Below are 22,986 nucleotides of genomic sequence, written 5' to 3' on the forward strand. Positions count from 1 at the left end.
GAGGTACCCTGACTTCTCACTGACTATGCCACAACATGTACTGCAGTAGAATGGTACCAGGTTGTCAATAATTATTAAATATTCTAAATAGGTAAATAGTTCTAATGTCTGCTTAAATCATTGCTTAAAATTTCCCTTAATCATTCTTTTTTATTTGCTGATAGAAAATTTTAAAACATAATTTAATTTGTAAAAGAAATCAAAAGTAAACAACACCCCAATTTTCAGGGTTTTCTCAATGCAGCAGGCGGCCATTTTGTACATGTGCATTGCATACTGTTTTTAATTAAACAATTAATTATCTTTTTGAAAGTATTCTTATGCTTCTTCTGATTAAAAGCAATTTGTGGAGTCAAGGTTCAAGGTAAAAATAAGTTTTCTAATATGTCTATAATTATAAAATAACTTATTTGAATGTAGACCTACTGGGTCTATTTCTATTGGTTGGAGTGTATGGTATTGCATTGGCATTTGAACACTGGTAATTAAAGTGCATTAGTAGTGCATATACAAAATATTGTATTATTATTAACCCTGGCGTTTGTGTTACTACCAGGAACACCATTATCAGAACTACATGAACTATAGCTGCAGGGTTCTGCCAGATTTGTTCAATATTTTAGGGCATTCACGACCCAATTTTTTAAATTTTTTATTTTTTATTTATTTTATTTTTTTTTTAGGGGGGAAGCAAGGTCGGTCCTTGGAATTTGTTTTTTGTATCTTGATTTCCAAAGCCCTGCTTTGCAATCTGGAGCATTTTTAAATGGTTTCCTTTTGATGATTTTTGTGAAACTACAATTGTTAATGTTATTTTGTCTGGTTTGTGTATATTGGCCAAATCAAAATGTGCACTTATCGGGAGAACCTTGAGTGTTACTGTTAGAATCCCTTGATGAGTTTCTGCGCTAGCCTTGTAAGGGTAGAATGCCTAGTAACGCAGAATACGCATGCGCAGAAGTAAAAATTCGCCGCTAACCAGTGAAATGCGCTTGCCGTAAGCACATAATTCCCTGCTTCCGTAAGCCCTGATTCTGTGCTTACGGTAAGCAGAGCCAGGAAATTGGGCCCTGATACTGTTGATGGAGACTTTGTATATGTACAAGGCCTCCAAAGTGGGGCAAATTTTAATATTTACTGGACCAGAACAAAATGGGTACACAGTTTCTGGAGGGAAGCAACAGCAATAATTAAATGGAATGTATGATGGTGATAAATGTGAGTTACTAAAGGCAAAGTTTACTTTTGGTAGTACCTGTGAGTGTGGGCTCGGTGTGGAGATGACATGCATCTAAATTTTGTGTCTCAATTTTTCTTTTTTCCAGACTGATTTTTCAACACTCCCTTAAGGACACATTGGGCAACATGAGGTGTGGGCAACAGGTCAATTAAACTACAAACTGACAGCCAGCAACCTGAACAAGCTACACCACACATTGGAGGATCTCAACTACTGTATATGCAATGGCCTTTCTGTCTACATCACAACCTGATGTGAGGAGGATTTCACTGGTGAGTTGTTGTATGAGCCAGAACCATTGCATATCCTTATCCCACAGGCAGCTACTGACAGAACAGCCAAAGATCAGACCTACATCCATGCAAGGGCAGCTGTCCCCCTGTCATATGAAAAAAAGGGGGAAATGAATGAACAGAAAAGAATGATAGAGAGATTGAAAAAGTACACCATCCCAGTTGCAAGAGTCTTCCTTGTAACACGTTTTGATTTTCAATCCTTGTGTGTTGGTAAAGAGTTCATGTGTTGAGTACCAATGATTTTATGTGTTATATAGGCCATTCAGACGAGCTTAAACCTAAGATCAGTCCACTCTTCGTCACCATGCCACTCTTTGCCACTGGACCCCACCAGGGACCCATGAACAGGCCCTGGACCCCACACCGTTAGTGCTTAAGCTTTGTCACACCCCTATACCAATAAATGCATGGAGTGCTAACTTCATGTTTTTGAGAATCATTAAAGGAACACGTTGCCTTGGATCGGTCGAGTTGGTCTTTGAAAAGCGTTTTGTGACCGTTTATTATAAAATGCATATGTTTAGAAAGATGACGTAAAAGTAGAAAACAATGATCTACACAAATATGCCTCAAAATTGCGTGGTTTTCTTTTTACCTCGTCCAATAACACGGTCAGCCATTTATGGGAGTCAAAATTTTGACTCCCATAAATGGCCGACCGTGGTAGTTCGCGACGTAAAAAGAAAACCGCGCAACTTTGAGAGATACTTGTGTGGATCATTATATTCTACTTTTAAAACATCTTTCTAACCATATACATTTCATATCAAACGGTTTCAAACGCTTTTTATAGAGCAACTCGTCCGATCCAAGGCAACGTGTTCCTTTAACCCAGTTTCATACAGTTCACACAATAAACAAGTAACATGTTTTTCTTAATAAAAACTGTTCATCTGAAAAGAAATCATATAACTACATCTGTTCTTTGCAAATGCCTGAAAATGCCCTTTTGCGAAAAAATACAATATGGAAATTGTCAACATGGCTCTTGGAACTTTTGGAAATATGTTTTGATTTTCCAAAATGAAACAGTCCTTCTCCTTGAATTGCCCTTCAAAAAAACCTTTAGACTTCAATGCGCTTGTTTTAACGCTGATACAGATTACAGGATCATACTTGTAGACTATATTATTCCTAAGGTATATTACACTGACTTGTAAAACTGCTAACCTAATGCGTTTTGTTTTCTTGGTTATTTATTGCAGAATCAAGAACTCAAGTGGGGGAGGAAGATTTTCAAGATGCACTGCTTGAGGAGATTAACATCAATTCTGCAAGGATTTTCTGAACAGTGAAACATCATCAACCCATGGTGCAAGATTCTACGACAAGCTGGAGGAGACTGACAATGCAGCAATGACTCTGAACATTTTGGGCACGAATTAAACCCAAACTCATTGTTGGCTTTGAAGTGCAGCTCTAATGCTACATCTCTGAACAGTGAAATGCTATCAACCCATGGTGCAAGATTCTACGACAAGCTGGAGGATACCAACATTGCAGCAATGACTCTGAACAATTTGGGCACGAATTAAACCCAAACTCACTGTTGGCTTTGAGATGCAGCTCTAATGCTACATCTCAAAGCCTGGATTAGAAACAGATTTCCTGAAGACTCTTTGAACTCTAGAGATACAAATGAGATGAGAAGGATGCATCAATTCTGCAAAGACACTATGTGTATGCAAGGCTAGAGACATTTTGTGAGCCCACCTTCAACGTGCACTTTTGTGAACCACAATGTGATCAACCTACAAGGAGCAGATCGTTTGTACAGTATCTAGAAACTAGCAATGTCAATGTCCAATAGTAACAATAGTTACAGTGGGCATTGCACAACACTTCCAATGGCAGTTTGATTATCGTCACCGTTTTCAAGAATAGACACATTTGAAAAAAAAAATCAAATAAAAAAAATGCAAATAATTTTGTTACATACTTTTATGTTTGTGACATCAACATTTTTCTCAACCTGTTTAATTTCTTAACTTAGAACACATATCAGCACACAGATAAAATCACCAGAGTTAATTTTGAGTTCGTTTTTTTAACACGAAATCTTCAATATCAACCCACAAAAGTGCTTGATTTTAAAAAAGAACGATCTGTGTAACCTGTGTGACAAATTTTCTTGAAGAGAAAATCTTGCCTCATCATCCTAATAAACTTATAAATTTTCAATTTCAAATGTTTCATCAAAACAAAAGATTTAGTGACTAAAACAGTCACCAAACTAATGGTTTCTTTAACATCAAATTCAATTTTCTCCAGATATAGTTTCGCTGCAGGGGCTAAAGTGCTTTTTGTAAAAAATAAAACGGTGACGATATCTTTGACAAATATATATTAAAGTAAAACTGTAGCATTAAGGTATAGTCATCTGTTCATGCATGAACATATACAGGATTAGTGTAGTACAATAGCTTGAACTAGGATCAATTGCACTACTATTTATTTTAAAAAGTCATATTCCTGAAAACAAAACAGGTTGCACTAAAAGGCATCAGGGATGCTAAATGGAAACATGTAGGACTACAACCGAATAGCTATTACAAAATAGGTTTTCAATAGTTTCAAATTAAACCACCAAGAGTGCTAAATGAGAACGGACTATCAAACTAAAGTAGTTAGAATTAGAATTTCAACAGCTTTTCACATAAACCCTTAACTCAATGGAGTAGGACTTAAACAGAAAATATATTTTTAAACAGTTTCTACATAAACCACCAAAAATTGCTAAGTTGGATAGGACTAAAACAAAGGTATCTCTAAATAGTATGTCAACCTTTTCTCCTTAATCCAACAAAAGTGCTAAAATGTGGTTGGGCTAAAACAACATTGTATTTCTGGCCTGGCACTACAGCTGGCTATTAAACTTGTGGGTGAGAATAGGGAATAGATGTATAACAATACTTTATCAACTCTCCCTAACATCAAATGTACTTTTTTTTCAGCAAAAAAGAAACAATAAGTGACACTAAGTCAATGTTAATTCACATTTCAAATTTTCAAAATTAACAATGACATGAACATTAGCAGAAACTCTTCTAGAAATGTCAAAACTGTACAATATCCCAACCCTGCTTTTTCTCACAGCCAACACTTCTCCTAAAAGAGATTGAATTCATTTGAGTCATATCCATCAGTTTTACTAAATTCTTACGCCATGCAAAGTTTTAAATCATGACTTGAAAGACATACAATAGGATAGTACAGAAGTTACTTGTCAATAATGTTGTTGGATTTGACCTTAAAAACTAAGTGTATCTCAGTTAATTTAGCACAGAGGAATTCATGCATGAACAGAGAAGTAATAGTAAATAGTACTTGACAAGTCTCTCACAGAACCCCATACTTTTAGAAATGAAGTAACTAAAACCAAAAAGGCAATGTCAAGCAAAACATTTGACCATCAAAGATTAACAAATTTATCTGGTAACACTTTGGAACACTGGGTGTTAACAGAGTATTTGAATACTCTGTCCAAAACTAACAAGCAATCAGAAGTCCATCGGATTCAGCTTTTTAATTAGCATTGTGGTGTATAAGCAAATTTTGTTTTTCGTAACATATTCAAACTTCATCAGACATCAAAACAAAAATTGAAGCTTTTTGTGAGAGGCTTGTCTGTCTTAAACGTTGTAAGCTATTTTAGTTAGTAAGTTAGAGAGTGGAGGGCGAGTCTATAAGGTCTGTTGGTAAGATGGGTACAAGATTGGTCGTTACTGTACTTCTGAACTCAAAACCGTCGGACTCAAAAAGTCAAACCTTTAATGGTACAACACATTGGCTGGCACAGGTGATGGTGTTGTTGTCCCTTCTACACTTTTTTCCCCACTTTAACAAATACTCACAAAAAGACCTCGCAAAATACAAAATCTTTTTTTTCAGCAGCATCGACGATTTGTCGTCAAAAGCTGTCATCTTAATTCTGGATCTTCCTTTTCAATTGAAATCAGTAGCAACGTAATGATTTCACCCAAACAAATTTATATTAAACCAAAAGTATTCAAAATGGAACCATAATGCAAGCCATCCACAAAAAGTTTTCACAAATTTTACACTTCTCTGATGTGCTTTAATCATTGAAGTGTAGGGGCCAAGTGGCTCTCTAAACTAAGCTTACGAGACAAAATCTCAATTTAAAAAACCTGTGTTACTTTTCATTTACTTATAACAAATTTAAACTCATTATGAAGTGCTGTATATTAGCCAATCTTGTACATCAAAATCTGAAATTCTAGCAGCATCGACAAAAAGTCTCCAAAAGCTGAAATCAAAATTCTGGATCTTCCTTTTACATTTCAAGTGAAATTTACACATTTAATTTGCCCATCTTTTTCAATGAACAATCCTGTTACTAATGAAAAGTTATTTTGTAATTTACCAACAGCTCATGAATGTACCCCCTCCCCTTTTGGCACCCCGGTGCATGCAAGCCATCCTGGTGCTTGCACGAGTGTTCCCCGCCCGCAGGTGTCGGCAGGCTGGTTGGTGAGTTGTCCTCTGAATGCACTTGAAGGTGTTTGGCTGTTTGTGAGGTGTCAACCTTCCCAATACTTGGCGGTCTGGATGAATCAGAGACCCACAGTTGACTTCAACATGGTAAGGATCCTTTGAACTATGATGATTAATTTTCTTTCCACAGAGGAGGATGTGTCCATCGTCAACTCTGGGCATTGCACATGGAAGAAATGCCTTCAAGTCTGCTCTGAACTCTACATTTCAGGATTTGCATCCTGGTGTTTTGATCCATGAGAATGGAATATCTACAAATGTACACTTTTGCAAGTATTTCTGAGATGTTTGCCATACATAGGGATTTTGGTCACAATGTTTAAGCCAGCCAATCATTTGTTGAATGATCACAATCTAAACCACTCTCTGCCTTGCATTAAACAAAAATCAAGTTTTGTAGTTTCAAGGAAAAATTTTACTAAAAGAGCAATAGTCAATTATTTTCGAAAGCAAAGTATAAATCCATTTAAAGTAGTCAAATCAGAAAAAACAATTTCATCAGCACAATCAGTGAACAGCGGCTATTCCAATCAATGAAGTAAAAATTATTGTAAAAACAAACAAACAGATAAAAATTTGAACAATTAATTCTCAATGATATTCCGATAATCCACAGAATAATACTGTCTGTTATTCTCTAACAAATGAAAATAAATATAAGTGAATGAGCTTTTTTCAGAACTTTTCTGTATAAAAAAACCCCATAAATTCAGCCTAGCAAAATGTTTAACAAAGGACAAAAACATTTAAATGAAAGAGATACCAAAGAGTTGTGGAACAAGAATTGAAACGGTTGCCATTTCAACATTAGCACTAAGAAAATGCTACATCAAATTCTAATGATGTGGGCTCCTTTAACACTTAAAAGTTACACTATCAAATAACAATTGTCAAATTGCAGTTTGTTAAAAAATTAATCCTTGAGGCTAAATCATACTCAATAACAATTAGTAATGTCTGAAATGGTGTTAAAAATGTTTTTGCAACAAACTCAAGTTTGTTCAAACTTTCTCTAACTGAAGAGACAAATCTAGGTTCTGTAAAAAAAAGTCCAAATGATGTTTAAAAAATCTTCAAATCCAATTGGATATTCTTGATATGAAGCAAATTAAATTCTTTCAACAGAAAAAAACTGTTGATACAAGATGTTTCAACAAATTATTTAAAAAAATTAACATAGCTGCACAAAAGGTAGTTCGAACATCTATTTCACTATTTCAAAGCAGGCAAACAAATACAAGCAACAAAAACGGAGAACTTAAAATCAGTTTAAATTGTATTCTGCATGTCAATGCATTGCGAAGAAAATATACAACCATTCTTGTTAATAGTCACCATGACAAAGAATCACAGATTGAGAAAGGCACCAGTTTATTGGAGACTTGAGCCTCAATGTGATTCTAATAGACTTGAATATCAGAAAAATCAAAGTGGCTTACCTTGGATAATGATCCAATTCCAGTGGCATAGTAAACCTTTTTAACTTGTAACTCCAACGAATAGTCAGTATTTGAGCTGAAATGTAAAAGTTCAGAAAAAGTATTTTTAACTTAAAAATACTTGAGATGTATGTGCCAGATCTACATGTAAAAACATGGTAGTTCCTGGCCAAATTGTAAAATCATGGTAGTTCCTGGTCAAATTGCTAAATCATTGTAGTTGCCAAATTTTGAAATCGTAGCTCTTGGCCAAACTGTGGAACTGATCCCATCACTGGGAAAACATGGGGTGCCAAACTCTTTTAACTACTCTTAGGAGAATGGCCTGGGGAGATAAAGTATAGCACCATACTATAAAATAGGGCTGCACATGGGCAATGTGGTGGGTCCCTCAGTATCGACCGGTAAAACTGTGGTGTCGACACAGGGGTCCCAGTTCTGTTAGATAGGTCCATGGTAACTTTAATTGAAGTAGGAATTCATGTACTGTAACTATACATCCTCAGCCATGCACTGATAGTCTTCAGTCAAAGGCAATACCAAGCATGTTAGGGTTGAATATCAATCAAGGCATTGACCAAGGTCTTAGGGTTTGAAAAGGAAGACAGGTTGTCTTCAGACCTGTGTGTTTCCATAGATATAAGAAATACAATTTGATAAAACTCTGTGCCTGCAATCAATATCTGAAAAAACCTCAGTTCTAACCAATGAGTTTTTTAAACTTTGAATTTTTTTATGGATGTTTTTTTCAAGAACAAACATGGCAAACGCTGTCTAAATCCCTGAACTCGGTCATTGAAGTGACCACTCAACAAAACAAGATGGCCACACAGGTCACTTGATGAAGATGAACATTGTTGCAGACAATGGACATGCAGCATGGTAGACACATTCAGGGCAATCCTTTGCTGATGATACATGATATGAAATCCCTGAAATATCCCTGATGGGTACAGTGAAGCTATTATGAGGCAGGCAAAGCCCAACCTGATGCCACCCATTAGAGGGTTACAGAAACAATGCAGGCACAGTCCACCTAGATACCCTAACTGGGTAGAGAGCTATTACAGTTGCAGAAGTCATACAGACACTACCCTCAATAATACCCATATCCTGGGTAGAGAGGGATGATATCTGGCCCAGTAGCTACTGTCAGATTCACCAAGAGAACTAGGACATAAACTTCACCAAAGCAAGGAATGTATCATCAGGCTATTATTCCCAAAGCAAAGTGTCAACATCTTAACTTCCAGTAAACCTGTGCATGAATGTTCATGTGAAGACACTTCATGTTCATGTGATGTCCTTTAAGTGGAACAGAAATACCTCATGCAGAGGTTTCTTTATTTGATTGGTCAATGCCTTGATTGAATTTTGCTAATTCTAGGCACCCTTAAACTTTTAAATCAGGCTTGGGTTTTTCAGGTTAGTTTTTTTTAATCACTGCTTTCAAGTAATCAGAGAAGGTTTTGAAGAAACCAATAACTCTTAGAAAGAACTCTCTTTGTAAATCAAAGAGGAAACTCCAAACTCTTGGTCTAAAACGAAAAAGATTATCCACTCATTATAGGATTGACAAAAATAATTGATGCAGTCAATCATACAATGTTTATTACCAAGTTGGTAATAATCTTTCTTACATAACCCCAAGCCTGGTTTGTCCTAAAACTGATAGTAGGTTTGTACCTTAACAAATTATAGTCCTGAAAGTTCTTCACAGTTGTGTACACAATGGGATATATAAACACGCAGTAAATCTGTAGAAGTTTAGGTAACATTTGAGTATGACGAGAAATATGTGGACTCTTAGAAACCCACATACCTTCATCATGATGTGATGCTCTGTGACTTCACTCCTGGCTCTAGAGCCAGTTAACAATTCTCTCAACTGTCTCAGTAGTAATCACATGTAAGTCGTTGCCTTCCAGTTGTCACTTACAATGCAGGAGCAGTTATTAATGTGATGTCCTGAATAACAAAAAACACAGGATAAGCTGATCACAACCAGGAATGAACCAAGTCCTTAGGATATAAATCAATATCAGACAACTTTGTGCTCATTACTTAGATCACAAAAAGCACAGCAAGCTTGACTTTGTATTTGTGGCCCTTTTAGATAATGTGAAGAGCTTTCAGGACAATTTCTTACTCAACCTTGCTTGGTATTGCCCAGCCTCGTTCCCAACAACTAGTCCAAAATGGACCAGTTGTTATTTTGTTTGTTGACCCTTTATGGAAACATGGTAATCTATTAGACACAAATTATGGGTACGCCCATAATTACCCCCCCCCCCAAGTAGGCAAACTTAAACATTTCCTCACTGTCCCTTGTCAGGTGAACTGATATACATGTACCTACAACATCCACCAATAGGCCCTACTGGGCAAGGTGACAGTGGTCAACACCAGCCCCTATTGATCCACACACTACCTCCACCACTAGACCCAATTATGAGTAACAGAGTTTAGGTTAAAAGTGGCCACTTCTAGTTACTTTCGATTTGTGTGGCAACCAGTAACATACATCTAGCCCCTGTTTGAGAACCTACAGCCTACAGTGAGCGGAGCCCCTTTTTGGGCACCGAACTACCTACAAAAAGCCCATGTTAGGCAACCAACTACCAACAGGAGCCACTGGTGGACCAGCCTCAAACAAGCTCCTGTTGGTAAACACAACACCAATGACTAGCCCCAGTTCCCAGTTGGGCAACCAATAACCTGCAAACATCCCTGTTGGTCAAACAACAACGCCTACCACTAGCCCCTGTTGGGCAACTGCAACGATGCCTACCACTAGCCCCTGTTGGGCAACTGCAACAATGCCTACCACTAGCACCTGTTGGGCAACTAACAACGCCTACCACTAGCCCCTTTTGGGCAACTGCAACCATGCCTACCACTAGCACCTGTTGGGCAACTGCAACACTGCCTACCACAAGGTGGGCAACTTCATCAATGCCTTCCACTAGCCCCTGTTGGGCAACCAATAATGCCTACAACTGGCCCCAGTTAGGCAACCAACAAAGCCTACCACTAGCCCCTATTGGGCATTTGCAGCAATGCCTACCACCCCTGTTGCAACAATGCCTACCACTAGCCTCTGTTGGGCAACAAACAATGCCTACCACTAGCCCCAGTTGGGCAACCAACAACCTGCAACAAGACCCAGTTGGGAGTTGCGAAAGTGTTTGATAGACAGTTGGTGATCCACACTTGTTTTCACAAAACTACTAGTTATTCAGTTATCCCCATAAAAATGCCCTTTCAACCCATATATGGGGAAAGTGATTGATCAGCAAACGCAATCACTACTCCCAATATTCTAAAAAATTCAACCAGTTCCATGTCATAGTGAGAAACTGGGATGGATTACCATGGGAACGAGGTAATTAACATTGACCTATCGCCATTCTTAACTCAGCCATATCTAGGACAAATAAGTGATAGCAAGAAAATGTACATGAATAAAGAAACACATATAATAGATAGGTTTGAGTTTCATCATGTATTGTCTACATATACTGCTAGAAAAGTAGACAGAAAGGAAAAGTGCTCATTTGTGTTTTTGATGAAAATACAATGAATGATATGAGCATATACTGCACATGAATGAGCATCATGTATGTTTCCGTGTGGAATACGTGTAAGTACGTCTCATTGTCCTAAATGAGGCACATTGTACGTCGGGTATGTACATGAGTCAATACATACATCTTGGTATATATGCAATGGGTTATCACTTTCCAGTATTGTAGATCAGGTTGATCATACAATGTGCTTCGTGCATTGTAATTGGCTATCATAATATGAATGGCGATAGGTCAAACGTGTTTGATTGAAGACTATCGATAAGCTCCATGTAATGTTTAGGGCTGTATACACCACTGGTTTATAAGTTGAGTAGTGAAACTAAAGTTGGAAACCAATCTGTAGACACCAATCTGTAAAAGTGTCAAAGCAAACTAGTCTACAACAATGAGCAAAAAGCATTATAACACAAGTCAGTTTTAACATTGAACTTGATCATTTGATCCTGTGTTCCACTTCATATCTGTGGGTGACACTTTGAAAGATTAGTCACACAGACATTAACAAATGTTGAAAGATTATTTGAATCAGTACAGTAGAAATTTGCATTGAGTTCAATAATCCTAAAGATGAGCTGAAAAAGATACTGAAGGTGAAAAACAAGTAAGGATATTTTAATTAACAGATTTTTCTTAGTCACAAAGACACAAACAAAAGTCAAAAGATGATTTGAATCAGTACAGTAGAAAGATGAAATTGCATCAAATTCAAAAATCATGAAGATGAGCTGAAAAGAAAGGAAATTTTAACTTACACTCTACTGCGAGTGTATAAAAGTTCACAGGTGGTAATTTAAGCCAAATGCTTGAATGTAATTACCCATAGGATGCCAGCTCTGTCACTACTTATTATTTTAAACCTGTGGTGTATACAGTCTATTCACTATCCATGCATACAACTAGCTCTAGGACTAAGGCCTTGGTACTCATAGTGTTAAATAACAGAGATGTAGGCCCAAACATTATTTTGTAGTCACAGGTCTTTTTTTGTTGATTGCCTAGTAAACCAAGTAGGTATGTATACCTTGTACATAATAATCATAGGAGTGTAGATACCATGCTTGATCATATTTAATATCGCTCATTAGTTCATCAGTTACACTCATGTACAGAATGTCCATCTTGCACAAGATTTGTAGTTTATGGAAAGATCAGCATTTAGGATTTTCTTATGACCTCATGTACGAAGCAAAGACACCTCAGTTTTAAGTTCCAGTCCTGGAAAGATAAAAATAAATGTTTGATGACCTACGGGTTACATTTTGGGGTATAAACTAATTCATCAAAGCAGTGTGAACAATTAGTCTGTGGTTGTCTTTTTTTAAAGTAGGCAAACAGATAGGTGTAGAGAGGTAGGGCCTACTTTTTGTTATCACAACTTGCTACAGTAACTGCTAATCACTTTCAGCAGCACTTGCAACATTTTGTGACAAGTTTAGGTACATATTTGAACAGTAACATATGAAACTTATTAAGAAGCTGCAACTACATACATGAATTTAGTTACAAAATAGCATCAGGCAATGTAGCTACCTTATTACATCAGGCATAGCTTTCCTTACAGACAGTATATCTACCCTAACATCAGGCATGTTCAGCTATTACACTAAGCACAGCCCATAGTTGTTCAGTTTGTACAAGGTGTACGAATGTAATTCAGAAGGAACAGTTGTATGCATGAGACTCTTGCAGGCCCTGGGAAAGCCTACACTAATGTTTAAGGATTCACTTCATCAAATCTGAAGTGAAGAAATGTTTATATTTTAGGCATCTGTATTCTAGCTCCAATCAGTTTGCTCAGCAGAAACAAATTTAGTGCTAAACACTTTTATAAATCCTAGTTAGTTTTAAGCAGGGTAGTTTTATTAGAAGGTTATCAAAATGGACTAAAGAAGGCATCAAACATTAAGCTATATGCTTTTAGTTCAAGTAGAGTTGAAATAGCAGACAGGAATAGTTCTATTAAATAGCTAAATAAAACTGCTGCCCTCGACGGTGGTAAAGTGAATCACGACAAACATCTTAGCCATCAGTAGCTTAGTTTAAAATCTGCACACTCAGCAGATACACATTTAGTTCTAATGACCTGACTAATATAATCTTGAATGTTTTTTCGATGGACTCTTTGTTTCTTTAACCTCAAGTAACGATAAAATAGCAATCAGAATCAGTTGATATTGATTGGTCAATATGAAACTCTCCTTTTTAGTGTAGAAGAATAACATTATTTGATTGATCAGAAAGCACAGTAGATTGTAATGCAAACTAATGTTACAAATTAAATGCAAAGCTACAATCCTTTAACAAATAAGACAAGAGAATAGAAACTATAAATAGATAGGTTATTATTCGTAGCAAATTGACTGGTAGAGACGGCAGTAAAAACTGCTTTTGTATATTTCCCAGGGCCTGTTTACTATAGGTTTACATGTGAGCTTTAAAAGGTGCATGGTACCCGTTATACACGAGGATGTATAGTAAAATGTACAGTGCATGAATTTGTAATAACTTCAATTAATTTTACCATGGACAAAAGAAGGCAGGACTGGCAAACCCTGTGTCACCAAAGGCACCATAGTTTCCCTTGATACTGAGGGGCAGATTTAGAAGGGGCGGATCTAGAATAAGAAAAAAAAAGAGGGGGTGAAATTGGCCAGAGGTCCTGTCATGAAAGGGGGGGGACTTAGGGTTTGTCACACATAGGATTGCATCTAAAATGCACTTCGCATTTAGACGAGTGAACAAAATCAAAGATGGACAATTTAAGAGTAGTAGAAGTGAACTTAAGGAAATCGCACAAAAACCGTATAGATATATTCACCAAATGAGACTGAAACTTACTAACTTTTGTAGTCATTATGATATTTCATAAAAAATTAAGATATACATTCCAGCAAGACACCTGTTTTGTAGCAAGAGTCTTAAATTTCAAAGATCGTTTAGGTTTGGTAGTTATCATGACGCTGTAAACGCGTTGAGATGAGCCAAGCAGCATTTCCAAATACTACACAAGACCAATAAAGTAATTTGTTACACTTTATTCCAATTAATACAGAAAGTATTTTGCATATTGCAGAAAATAGTACTCGAAGTGCTCCAGGTAGGGTCCCTTCTGAATAATCTTAAAAACTTGCAAGGGATCAACTGTTAGATTGTGTGACAAAATCTGTATATTGCCCCCCCCCCCCACATAAAAAGGGGGAACAAAATAGAAAATGTACCAAAGTACAGAAGGCAATTGTAACATAGAAAAAGAAGAAATAGACATGACAGGGCTTTCCGGCAAAATGTAAGGAATAAAAAGAAGGGAGGTCCAACTCCAAAAGAAGGGACCTCCCATGGATCCGTCACATTAAATTTGTCCACCACATTGTCAAAAATTGAGCCACAAACTGAGTATGGTGCTCACAAACAGATACCCCAGGACCATGTTACAGAGAAAATATGCTACTCAAAACAGTGCAAGGAAAACAAAGAAAAAACTATGACCCAATAAGACACACTCATATAAAGAATGAGTCGTTACACCAGGCAATCAAGATGCGCAAATGAAAATGACAAGACAAAATTTAGTCTTCACTAAGTTCAAGCAAAAGTACAAATGATTGTATCAAACTATTTGGAGTACAGGAGTACAAGTCAGTGCTTCCAAAAGTGAACAAGAAGACAAAATCTTCATTAACAAAGTTTAGTTTGTTAACTCATTTTCGAACCTAAGCATAAACTTTTGAAACTCAGTTTGAAGTGTAGTAACATAAGTGAAGTTATGGAAGCTCACACTTAACCAACAGCTATCATTTGGGAAACATGTCAGTTTATGAACTTGACATGTTTAGTGAAGTACTTTGGACTCATAAATACATGAGAACCTTGCATTGTTTTGAGTAGCAGGAGAGTTTGGCACCCCAGAAACTTGGTCAGTTTTATTTTACTGAGAAGTTAGAAGTTAAAAATTAGTTTAATGTCACTCAAGTCTAAATGGTGAACAAAATAAAAATAATAACCTGCTTGAAATCAGTGAAATAGAATTAAACATGCACAATAAATAACATCAAACAAATCAATTAAAATCATTCGGACTTTAGAACCTTGTATTTAAAACAAAATGCCTCAAAAGTAGGATGCAGGAATTGCTGCTGTTCAAATCTTTACACTCTGCGAAATGTTTCAACTTTAAGTAGAAATGGCAACCAAATAAATTAGAATCTCAACTTCCAATATAATTTGAAAAGCATTAAAAATAACTCGTCACTCAGTTTTAGAGTTTTCAAAAGCATTTCAAAATATTAACAACCTGCGTTAAACTTATTGAAATAAATAGCTTTGTTGAAAATGTGCTAGGTTTTTACCTCTTTGCACTCCGCCAATGCACTCAAAATCCTCGAACAGTTTCTATATCAGAAAAAATGAAAAGCTCATTCATTAAAATTCATTTGCAAATAAACTTTTAAATAGAGTCACCTCATCGTCTTTTAATTACACACATTAAATCAATTCACTGTTTGTGCTGATGAACTTGAACCAAGGCTAAATGCATTATTACATGACAACTTACTAAATATATTTCCTCGAGTGGGAAATCATTAAAACAGCATTTAGTAGCACAACCTAGTCGTCAAATGAACATATATTTGTTTTAAATCAAGCTTAGGAAAACACTTAAAATGGCAGAGAATTAATAGGGTCTTCTTTGTGGCGTTGGCAAATATGATAGGTATGGTTGAAAACAAAATGTGACCTTTAATCTTAACATGGCAAACTATTAAAGAACACTTGCAAAAAACGTACATTTGTTTGATATTTCATTTGATAGGATCAACAACCAGGATGCAAATTATGCAAATGTAAGTTCAGAATAGACATTGAGGGTATTATTTCCATATGTAATGTCAGGAGTTGGAGATAGATACATCTAACTCAGTGTTAAGTTAATTAATTATTATAATTCATTAGATCCTTCCCTTGTTATGGTCAACAGATGGGGCTTTGGCCACACAGACTAATATATATTGGGGACAATTGAACACTGAGCTAAGTCTATCACTGAATGGTGTTGAAAGAGGCACTCTCTGACATAGTCTGTTGACACCTGTGGGCGGGGAACACTTGTGTGAAAACCAGGGGGGGCTTGCATGCACTGGGGTGCTGTTCATTTTTTTAATAAAGGTCAAAGGTCAAAGGTCAAATTTAAATTTTTCTATGAATATTCATGAACACATATGAACTGATGTGAATAAATAACAAGAGACTCATGAACTCTGGTGTATACTTAGTCTTTATTTCAGACTCTGTTGCCCTCTAAGTGGTACTGCCCTCTATGTCCTTACCCTCCCCATATATATAAAGTCCCTAGGCCCCCCATAATGCATCTGCTTTCTATTTCAATACAAGTTGCAGCACTATTTGGTTATGTGGACTTAAAGGGAAGGTACTATTTTTCAAGGAGTTTAAGTTGTCTAACAAGTTTCATAGAAATTGTAACAGTTTCTTGTGACCTTTTACAAATCTCTTTTAGAGCTAAAACATGTAAGTTTTTCTTACATTAAAATGCTCAGACTGTGTGAATTAAGGTAGAAAATTTGTGTGGCTCTTTTTAGAGATAAAAAACGCAAGTTTTTCTTGCGTTGAAATGCTGAAACAGCATATCAAATTTGGTTGAAACTTTTGTACATCTTTTAGAGATGAAAAACACAAGTTTTGCTTGTGTAAATACTGCTCAAACAGTTTGAATTTTGGTAGAAATTGTGCAACTCTTTTGAAAGATAAAAAACGCAAGTTTTTCTTGCGTTTAAATGCTTAAAAAGTAGAACAAACTTGGTTGAAACTGTTGGACAACTTTTAGAGATCAAAAACGCAAGTTTTTCTTGCGATTAAATGCTTAAAAAGCATAACAAATTTGGTTGAAACTGTTGGACAACTTTTAGAGATCAAAAACGCAAGTTTTTCTTGCGTTAAAATGCTCAAACAGCATAACAATCTTTGTTTAAAATGTTAGTTTCCTTGAAATTTCCACTTTGTGAAAAAAAAAACATGCTAGTTTCATGTGTTACAAAAAGATGTTGTCCAACAACTCTTTGTAGTTTAGCAGAAATGTTTCCTTTAATTAGGATAATTGAACCTTGTGACCTTTTTTGGTCGTAGTTTGTTTACATTGTACCTTCCCTTGCACTCACCACATTACCAGAAGTATTTCAGACCTTTATCACGCCATCTTGTTGGGCAAAGCAACTTGTTTGTGTAAAAAAAGTTTGTTATTGCGTACTACTAAGTGACACTAAAACTTTGCATTTGTTCCTTGCTCAGGCGACTAGATTTGGCATCATCTGAGTGCAAACAGATGACACTGGTGATAAGTAGGGATACTTATGATATCACCGAGTGGTAAAAATCTATCTTTTGAGTATTGACTCAACATTTCGGACAGAAGGCTATGTCCATTGGGAGGACACTGGTTGTGCCTCGTAATTGAAACAACTGTCTAATTGACGTTATTTCATTAATGATCTGATGTTAAACTGTCAGGTCATTGCTCGAATGACTTGATTTGGCATCGTTTCATTATCTGTGCACAGATTGAACGCTTTACTGATGCCTTCTGCTTAAGTAGTAGCTTATCTTTGTTGCCGTTGCTTTGCCCTTAAGAAAATAACCTTTTTTTTTGCTGATTATGATATTGAACTTTCTGTTCAATGGCTCAGGTGATCTGATGTGGCAATGTTTTTGTGTACAAACAGATTAAACTGTCCATCTTTGCCTTGAATTTGAAACAACTTGGCCTCAGAAAGGTTGACTTAATCAGCAGCAAAAGCAGTCTGTGCATGCCACTGGCAATGCTGCTCTGCCCATCACATTAATTAGAGATGGCTTATAATTTTGATTGGCCACAGATGTAAGTTTTGATAGCAATATCGCTGTAACAGCACAATCAATATTTTTATGCTATCACATATTGTTCATGCTTCCTTCATGACAGATCAACCAACAATAACACAAATGGCTACTAGACTGTTTTCTAGCCTTGGTTTGTTTAGACGAATCAAGAAAAAAAATCAATAGTAAAAACAAGATGGCGTTTGCGTGATAAAGGTCCAGTGCTGCAACAAGATTGAAATAGAAAGCAGATGCTTCCCAACACATAACAGACAACAAAATAAAAACACAACAATAGATTTTTTTAATTATTTCATAAACACTATGTACACTGGCACATCATATTCCTTATTACTAAAGGTACACACACCACCATTGGTTCCTTAGTAATGTTATAACTGAAAAGTGAGTTGATTTTTTTTTGCAAGATGTACTCCTGCACTATCCAAGTCTTGGTACCAGACTGATCTGCAATAATTCTGTTTTAAAGATGGTTTCTGTATTAAGTCATTACATTGACATGTACAATTTCTTTCCTTTCACAAAGGTTTTTTCTCTCCAAATGACCAAAGGGGGAGTGTGTGTACCATGTATTGATAAAAGTCACCTAAGGATTAAGTTGTCATCTCAATGCTTGACACATGACAGCAGGAGGAGGTAGTATTAGGGATAGAGTATAAATTGCAGTCAAAACAGGTTTGCAGATTTATGTCGATTCTGTAACATTTCAATCAGATGACTCTTGAGAATAATTCATTCACTTTTTAGGTTAGAGTGATCATGTATAAGTGCTTCATGATAGCTGCTCGTAAGCAATTAGCTTAGCACAGTGAACCAGTGCTTCATGATAGCTGCTCGTAAGCAATTAGCTAAAGCACAGTGAACCAGTGCTTCATGAAAGCTGCTCGTAAGCAAATAGCTAAGCACAGTGAACCAGTGCTTCATGATAGCTGCTCGTAAGCAATTAGCTAAAGCACAGTGAACCAGTGCTTCATGAAAGCTGCTCGTAAGCAATTAGTTAAGCATAGTGAACCAGTGCTTCATGTAGGTGCTCGTAAGCAATTAGCTAAGATATCAGTGCTTCATGAAAGCTGCTCGTAAGCAATAAGCTAAGCACATATCAGTGCTTCATGATAGATGCTCGTAAGCAATTAGCTAAGCACATATCAGTGCTTCATGATAGCTACTCGTAAGCAATTAGCTAAGCACATGAACCAGTGCTTTATGATAGCTGCTCGTAAGCAATTAGCTAAGCACATATCAGTACTTCATGAAAGCTGCTCGTAAGCAATTAGCTAAGCACATATCAGTGCTTCATAAAAGCTGCTCGTACTAGCAACTAGCTAAGCACAAGTCCTTGTTGAGGCTTGATTCTAGCTCAGAGTGGTCAAGTCCTGTAATACAGTAACTCTTGCTTATTTAAAGTGCTTCACACTCAATCGCTAGGTCGAGTGTTACGCTTTCCATTGGATGCATCCACAACTGATGTGGCCTGCTTGTGTATTACATGTATGAACCACTGTTCCACTTTGGTTCCATACATTTGAGATGTTATGCTCTTGTAATTTATGCACAGTGCTTTGCTATACTAGCAGTTTATGCTGAACACTTTGGATTCATTCACAACTGCAGTAATATGATTGTGATCCAACAAGGTGACTGAAAACTCATTAAGTTGTTGCTATACCAGACTGCATCTTTACATACTCAAAGGTTCACCAGAAAAGATCTAATTAGAACATACAAACTAAATATGATGTGCCAGTGTACATTTTTTTGTCAAAATAGAATATTTCTACACATTGTTCAATCCAGTTTTATGCAATACTAAATCAGGCAAACTAATATTCACTTAATGATAATTAAAGCATCAATCTCCAAATTATCAAACAAAATTTACAATAAGCCAAAGCACAGCATCCTTACTGAATTACTTTGATTGCCAGAACACCGAAAACACGATAGAGGGGATCGGGGAGGGGGGGGGGGTACATCAGGCCACATATGAAGGTCCAAATAAAGAAAACTGACTGTGTCAGACAATCTGCATCCATCTTGTATAGATAAAGTGTTTTTAAGTGCATTTTAAACACTTAGAGCGGCTGCTTTGCAGAGAGGACATGTTCATTCCAACATTTGATTGGAATAATAGTAAATAAGGGTATGGAATTTAATCTGTCATTCAGTCTGGTTTGCAATTGTTAAAGGGCTATTCCTACCCATGCAATTCAAACATGCAGATCTTCACACTAATGTGTGTTTCTTCAAGACAGTCTTCAACTACTGCTTTAATGGAGGGACTTATAATGTCTGTTTGTTTTAAAGGATGCTGCGCTTTGGCTTTAAGACCAGGCACATGGAGAAAAGTTACCCACATGAGTTTCCTGCTCACATTTAAGTATCAACTCAAAACAAAGAGATCTTATTGCTGTCAAGAATTCCTTTTCCTGCTTTTGTATGTAATTTCTGTTTGGCCAGAACAGAAATTACAAAATTGTAGCAATTGTCAGTAGAAGTTGCTTCATTCCAGTTTGTTTGTAAGATGCAAATGTAAAACTTTCAGGTAACGCTTCAAGAAAGATGATTGCCTTTTTGTCTAGTCAGTCAGGAAGTGACTTCACAGTGAATCTGGGTCAGGCAAACATTATGTTAAACAAAGGGCCTTTTTTGCCATGTGCCTGGCATGAATTTGATATTTTTTATGAATGTGATATTTTACTTTTTTAATTGAAACCAACATCAAGCAAATCCATGTCAATGAGAATCTAATGGAGTACATGAGAGAAGCTAAGAATTCTGCCTTAAAATATTCCTTGATTTCAAAGTGTGGACATCACATGATCTAGGATGGAAAACACTCCATGAGTGTTTCCAAACCTTGTTGTTTCCAAATGCGACTAGTGAGTAACTCATAACGCTCAAACAGTCTTCAACTGTTGGTTTTTAATGGAGAGAGCCTTGTTGAGATAGCATTGTTGTTCACAAGTTTGACTGGTGAGTAAACTAAACAATCTCGAACAGTCGTTAATTACTGGTTTTTAATGGAGTTGGATTGACCTTCAACAGTTTGACTGGAAAGTAACTCATAAAGCTCAAAAGTCTTCAACAACTGTTTTTTTAATGGAGAGAGCATTGTTGTTCACAAGTTTGACTAGTGATTGACTCATGAATCCCAAACAGTGTCCTTCAAGTCCACCGCACAAAGAACTGAACATGATAGTATTTTAAAATGTGATGTGCAACAAGTGCAAAGTCTCCCCCAACGCCCATTGACATGGATTTGCTATTTCATTTATACTATTCTAGTACATTGACCTGATCCCATTTCCTTGATGCTTTAGTGTAGGCTAGAGGAGGCTGCTTCAGACAACACTGAGGATCCAATGGGATGAGACATCAATGATCCAGAATTGTTCCATCCACAGTTGATTCATCTCCTGGCATCAAAAGCTCGCTGCAAACAAAATTAGATAAACATGTTAGATTTCAAGTTGATGAAGTTTTGAAAGACAGGGTACAGGCTGAAGTCGCGTTATGTTCTCTCTTTCAAGGTTAGGGTGCCCATTTTCAGATACAGCCGCTATAGTATTGTATGAGCTTTGACAAATTTCTAGAGGCATATTGCACAGTTACTGCTGCTGTTTTTAATGAGCAATCTACTTTTTGCAAATATTAAGTTTTGCAATGCAGTTCGTGAACACAGTGTTTCACTTCTTTCTTTAGATTTAAATCCAATCAATCAATCATCAATCAATCAATCAATCAGTATATGGTGCCAATCGAACTGTCATTGCTCATGGCGCCACACAGTAAAATCTCATAAACAGGTGATAGCCTGTTTGAATCTTGGTTCTATTTGAATGTTTGAATCCTGTACCCTGCCTTGACCGATTCCGATCCGTTACGATTTGAAACATATACAATTAAAGACTTTAATTTCTAAAATCACATTAAGCATACATGTACAACATGAACTATTAAATAACCCTGATCATTGACCCAGTTGAGGCAGTTTATTGTGAATGTGATGTTTCTAGAATATCTAAGGTACCAGGAGAGAGTTGGATGGGAATTGAGGATGGATGGCACAACTACATTCAATTTAGCTTGATTTCCATTCTTCTTCATCTACACAGAGTCTGAAGTTAAAAACTTCTACATGATTTATAGATCCCTATCTGTCAAAGGTGTAATCAGCATAAAAGCAGAGCTACAAAAAACTCACAACTTTTTTATCGCAATTACATTGCATTATTGATAAAAGCCTGATTGCCCTTTTATGGTTGTAAAGTATCGCAGCAGGGATGTCAGCCATGTTTTTCTGCATCGGACTAGAATTTTTCTTGAGTTTTTAAAGCTTTTCAAACGACAAAAATCAGGATTTTTAGGCTGTACCACAGGAAGAAATACTGAATAACATCTCGTTATGAAAACTCCAAACATTAAGCTTAGAACAAAGGTGATTTGATGCAGATTTCGAACTATAAAAATGTGTGAAATGGACAGCAAATGTCACGTAACTTGGTACACATTCACATTCTTTGTATAAACAACATTATGGCTTGTATTGAACCCATCAAGTAACATTAGGGAAAGGTTGCTCCAGATACAATGATGTTATGTTGTTGTTTACACATGATTGCCTGGTATAGAGGGTGTTCTTCCGACAATATCTAAACGAATGGCGATTATTTTTAGCTTAACAAAACTTTGAAGGGTCTAATCTTGGTAAGCTGCTTCGTATTACAGGACAAGCTTACACAAAATGAACAATCTCAGTAGTGTACTCTAATAACATTGGTCAAGCTAGTATTTTTTCATAAATTAAAATATAAAAACCAGATTTTGAAACGACACTTTGTTGCCACTATTTTCCTGCTTAGTGCTATTATAGAGGGAATTTACTACTCTTTCCAACATGTTATAATTTGTTTGGGGTATGATTTTGTGTAGAGCTGTAGTTAATAAACGATTAGTGTAATGGCCCCCTGTTTTGTGGTTTTGACAATGGGCTTAGGCATTTATGACCCATAAGT

The 22,986-nt window shown here is 36.4% G+C and overlaps 2 long non-coding RNA genes across 2 annotated transcripts; both read left to right on the top strand.

Annotated features, from left to right (window-relative positions):
• Positions 1–261: 261 nt before the first annotated feature.
• Positions 262–3,412, top strand: LOC117296868. The gene is made up of 3 exons (XR_004519807.1): positions 262–364; positions 1,326–1,512; positions 2,742–3,412. It is a non-coding gene; the product is annotated as an uncharacterized LOC117296868 (long non-coding RNA).
• An 18,292-nt stretch (positions 3,413–21,704) lies between these two features.
• LOC117296898 lies at positions 21,705–22,616 on the top strand. Its single transcript, XR_004519817.1, has 2 exons — positions 21,705–22,265; positions 22,330–22,616. It is a non-coding gene; the product is annotated as an uncharacterized LOC117296898 (long non-coding RNA).
• Positions 22,617–22,986: the final 370 nt, after the last annotated feature.

This window comes from Asterias rubens, chromosome 11, assembly GCF_902459465.1.
Source record: "Asterias rubens chromosome 11, eAstRub1.3, whole genome shotgun sequence".
Classification (NCBI taxonomy): Eukaryota; Metazoa; Echinodermata; class Asteroidea; order Forcipulatida; family Asteriidae; genus Asterias; species Asterias rubens.